A 6000-nucleotide genomic window follows, 5' to 3' on the forward strand; every position below is an offset into this window, starting at 1 on the left:
TGTCTGTCTCCATCTTCTCAAGGTCTTTCACATTCAAAAGTGCACAAAGTTTTTTGAAAAAACCGCACAACTCAATAATTGGCTTCCGAACTTCAGGAACCAAAAACGACCTAATTGCGGCGGGCAACAACTGTTGAAACAACACGTGGCGATCGTGTGATTTCAGCCCAGTTATTTTTCCATCATTGACATTAACATTCTTCGAAAGGTTTGCAGCAAAACTGTCCGGGAATTCAATTGACTTCACAAATTCACAAAAAACTCGACGCTCCGGAACACTGAGGGTGTAACTGGTGTACGGTTTCTTCCACTTGTTTCCCTCTTTGTGGAGGTGGAGTTTTTCCCTAATTTTCATGTCTGCTAGATCAAGTCTTGCCTTGTCAGTGTCTTTAGATTTTCCCTCTAAGTTCAACAAAGTTCCCAAGACACTGTCGCAAATATTCTTCTCAATGTGCATTACGTCCAAGTTATGCCTCAACAATAACTCCTTCCAATAATCAAGCTCAAAAAATATGCTCTTTTTCGACCAATTAAGTTCAATCGGAGCCCTTTTGCGTTTCACACCACCAAATTCTTTGTGTTTCCCAGGATGTCTAATCTGCAAATTCTCTAATTGCTTCAACACATCATCACCGGAGTAATCTTTCGGTGGTGGCATGAGTTCCTTGTTACCGTCGAATAGTGCTCGTTTGCTCCTCCATTCATGATCCATATCAAGAAACCTCCTATGGCCAATGTATGCAATTTTACTTCTAATCCCTACAGAGGGAGTTTCTTCATTGCATGTGGGACACGCCTTGTACCCTTTTGTGCTCCACCCAGACATCATAGCATAAGCTGGGTAGTCGTTAATGGTCCACAAGATTGTTGCACGCATATTGAACAAGGTACTATTGTATGCATCTTGTGTCTCGACACCATTCACCCATAACTCCTTCAACTCGTCAAGCAAAGGTCTCATATAGACATCAATATCTTTTCCAGGTGAAGAAGGACCTGGAATTAGAATAGACAACATTAATGACTGTGGTTTCATGCACTTCCACGGCGGCAAGTTGTATGGGACAAGTATCACAGGCAACATGCTGTAAGAGTTGCTCATGTTCCCAAAAGGATTGAAACCATCTGTAGCCAACCCAAGCCTAACATTTCGAGGTTCGGCTGCGAAAGATGGGTACAACTCATCAAGGTGCTTCCACACCTTACTATCAGCGGGGTGCCTCATCACACCATCTTCCCTTGGCCTTTTAGAATAGTGCCATCTCATATCCTCTGCAGTATATCTGGAACTGTACAACCTTTTCAATCTCGGCGTCAACGGAAAGTACCGCATGACCTTATGGGCCACTTTCTTCCCGTTCCCACAATTATCTTGCCAGCGACACTCACCACAAACCGGACAGAATTCCAAATTCGCATTCTCCTTCAAAAACAGTGCACATTCATGCTTGCAAGCATCGATGGACTCATATCCCAATCCAATACTCCGCAACTTTGCCTTCGCCTCATAGTTAGACTTAGGTAAAATTGTTCCGTCAGGCATAGCGTCGACTAACAATTCCAGCAAACCATCAAAGTAATGATTGCTGCACTTGTTAATAACTTTCAGATGTATCAGCTTCACCAAGAAGTTCAACGCGGAATACTTTCGGCAACCCGGGTACAGTTCACTTGACATCTCCTTAAATAAATTGTCATACTTGTCGCGATGTTGAGGATCATCTTGGGGAGGATCATTATAGTTTCCAGCGGGAACGTCATCTTCAGCGTAAACATCCTCTAGGATATCCGCTATCTCATCTCTATCATGATCTCGTACCACAGCTGGTGGAGACGGTAGTGCCTCTCCATGGTAATGCCACATTTTGTAGGACTGTACGATGCCATTGTTGAATAAATGCATCGAAATTGCTTTTATAGGCTGGAACTTAACATTCCCACATTTCTTGCACGGACAGCGAACCAAACCCCGATCGTTCAACTAATTTTTGGCGATATTGAAGAACTCCTTAACACCATTTCTATACTTTAGAGACCAACGATTCCTCGCACTCATCCAGCTCTTGTCGCTCGCCATCTTTAATCGAAATAATTAAGAAAATATTAATAATTGTCTTAAAATGAGGGAAATGATAGTCAAAGTATTTCATGACTGTTTGTCTCCCTAATTATCACTAACTGATAATAATATCCTATCTCTGGCAAAAATAATTATTTATAGGGATATTTGCGGCTAAATTACTCAAACTTACAACTTACTAACACTTAAATGACACGTGGCACCACATGATTGGTACACATTATTATAAATAATTTTTCATAAAAAATATCATATTATATTTTTCATTTTTAAAAAAAAAAATCAAATTTATTGTTTTTCAATTTAAAAGTAACAAAAAATAATTTTTTCTCATTTAAAAAAAAAAAATCAAATTTGTTGCTTTTAATCAATTATTTAAGATTAAGTAAAAAAAATATTTAATCTTAAATTATTGCTTGGATTTTAAACAAAATTACTTAATCTTTAATTGAAAAAAAGTAGACAAAATGATAAATAGGAAGATTTTAATAATAACAATAATAAATTAAAAAATTTGAGGATATTAACAATAAAAAATTAAATTTAAAAAAAAATTATTTTTCATACTTAATCTTAAATTGAAAAAAAGTTTGATTTTTTTATTAAAAAAATGTAAATTTTATTTTTTGTTAAATTGAAAAATAAATTGAAAATTATTTTAAGAATAATAACAATGTGGACAAATCATGTAGTACCACGTGTCCTTTGACTAATCAACTTTAACATTTACTTATTTATTACTTTTATTTTAAAATTAATTTAATTATACATTAATTTCATTTTGTAATTTTTTATTAAATTCTTCAATTTGTATTGGATTATTTACTTAATCAATAACAATTTTATTATATTTATATTTTACTTAATTATATTTTATTAAATCATTTATATTTTTAATTTTTTTTAACTATAAAACATCTAATATTAATGTTAAAATTAATTATTATGATTGGTAATTTTATTTTATTTAAATTATAGTTAAAAATTATTTTTTTTGATGAATTTTTAATTATACTTAAATTTTTATTTAATTAATTATTAAACTTTTATTAATTTTACTAACTCTAACAAAATTTGGGCAGCATAACGACAATATTTCAAACTATCCCAAAAATTGAAAAACATACAAATTAAACACATATATACCCAGAATATTCCCAGATCATACAAAACATATATATACATTAACAAATACATCAATTTACATATATACAAATATTTAACCACAAAAAAACATATACGAAAACTGATTTTTTTATTAATACAAAAAAAATTATTAAATACATATTTACAAAAATATCACATTTAATATAAAACAATTTAAAAATATAAACATACATTATTAATCTGGTTTTTTTAAGTTCATACTTTAACTAAAATACATATATCGCAAAATACAATATAATAAATATTTACAAGCAAAATTAAACAAATACATATAACACATTAAAATAAAAAAAATACATATTCAAATCTGTTTTTTAAATTTTACAAAAAAAATTAATAAATACAAAAAACATATATTATAAAAGTAACTTAAATATAGTTGTTAGTAAGAGAAACAAATACATACAAAGCATTAAAATAAAAATTAATGTTAACGGCTATATTTTTTGTAATTAATGTTAATTTTCCTAAGACTAACAAAATTTGGGCAGCATAACAACTATATTTTAAACTATCCCAAAATTATAAAACCTGCAAACTACACACAAAAATATACATAATATTACTAGATCAATATACAGAATATTCCCAGAGCATGCACAACATAAACGCATATTTACTTAAAATTTCTAAAATATTTTAAAATTTGATTTTTAATTGCTAAAATTTAATCTTATTATAATACCAAATCTAATCTCATAATCTTAAGATTAATCGAATACTAATTAAATTAATTTCTAATTATGAGATTATATTAGATTATCTAATGTAATGATTTTTACTTTACTATCATGCACAACATAAAATTTGATTTTTTCTTGTACCTCTTTTTCTAAAATTTAAAACAGAAAATAAAAATAAATAAAATAAAATAAAAATTAAAAATTAAATCATATATAAACATAAATAAATAAATAAAATAAAAATAAATAAATAAAAAATAAGAAAATACAAAACAGAAAAAAAAACATAAATATAAATATACATATACATTTCTAAACATAAAAAAAATATATAAATATAAATATATATACCGGTTTAAATATATATATTAGTTTATATATATAATATATATCAGATTATATATAATATTGTTGACGCCGTTTTTCGTCAACAGATAAAAGAAGAGCACAAAAACAATGAATGACAATGGCCAAACGAAACAAACAAATCAAACACACGGTTTTTTACGTGGTTTAGCAGTTAAATCTACCTAGTCCACGAGTCTCTGTTATTAATCTTAAGATTATCTCTGAAAAATTCTTTAGCATGAATTCTCCAGAGTTTTCTCTCAAGGATCAGAATTTCGGTCCTTTACAATGGTGCATGGCCTCTCTATTTATAGAGAAGGCTGCAGAATACTATCCCACATATTTTGGGTAGTTACTCGTTTGTGAATAAAATAAATGGTGTTAAATGCCTTTAATCAGATATAAAAGGAAACGTCCCCTGAAGATCAGGGGGCGCATTAACTGACTAAATAATATCCCACAATTCTTGGGGATTTACATCAATAAATGAATATTACATCTCTTGTTTATAATACTTGTTGATATTCAAGGTGATTATCGCGTATCTCTAAAGCTTTAGCATCTCAGGTCTCACGTCATTGTTCGAGCTAATGGCATCTCCCGAGATCACGTGTCTTTCGAGATCGTACGTACATCTAGCTCGAGACCCCCGATCCGAAGTCGTCCCCGAAGATGAGTGTGTTCTCGGAGCTACCTTTCGAGATCGAGATCGTTTCGAGCTCATATATTCGAGGTCATATATCGTACTTTGCAGGCTCGATATACAATCCTGGAGCATACTTCAATCCTTACGAGACCATTTTTTGCGAATCCAACTTTCGAGGTCATATTTACCATGGCTCAAAATCTGGGTATAACATCTTGCCCCCTCAAAAGTATTTGTTCGAATCCTAAGAGAAGGAAACTTTTGAACTACTTTCTCTGGGACCCGCACCGTCATACACTTTCGAACATGGACACGCGTCAGCTAGGTATTGCTCACTTTAGGTACTTGAGTACCTTGGAAACACGCCCACGATCGTCCGTCTGGCAACTTTTCGGCGCCTTCTTGTCATTGATCCCCATCCGTTCGATCTAGTGAGGATTTTATTCAACGCTCCTGATTAATTCCGTTTTCCCACCTATATATACAAGACCCCGCTTCATCTTCTCCTTCACTTTTGTTCCTCGTAAGCAAGAGAAGAAGAAAAACATACCCAGAAACCTCTTGCCACAGTTTCTACTCTGTGCATGTTTTCTCGGCCAAAGAAACACAGGAATCCTATTCTGTTCGAGTCAGTGAGTTCTTTCTTGCAACCTCTTCTCCAATCGACGATTTCTCTGCAATCATCATCACTGTGTAAGTATGCCATTTTTGTTTTCAGTTTTTTTTTATCCCTACTGTTCTTATTGTGTATGCTAGTTTACGTTCTTAGCATAATAAGATAGGGGGTTTCGTTTCGATAGGCTTTCAAGTTTCTTAGACTTCCCCTGCTGGATTTCGCATCACTGGTTTATATCCAGTTTTAACGTTTGAGCGAAGTTTCAATTTTCTGGGTTTTGAAAATTTTAGGCCATGTTTCTTGTCTACTAAGTTTTCGGGTAAAAACCCTTGTCCTTGACAAATGCACGAAACCCAAGAATACCCTTTCTGGTTAACCGCCACCTTTCTTTCCCTTGAATCTTGGGATTTTCAAAAAATCTTCCACGCTCCTTTTCTTTCCCGTGGAACACACGCTCTGA

The sequence above is a fragment of the Humulus lupulus genome, chromosome 9 (genome assembly GCF_963169125.1).
Source record: "Humulus lupulus chromosome 9, drHumLupu1.1, whole genome shotgun sequence".
NCBI classification, from domain to species: Eukaryota; Viridiplantae; Streptophyta; class Magnoliopsida; order Rosales; family Cannabaceae; genus Humulus; species Humulus lupulus.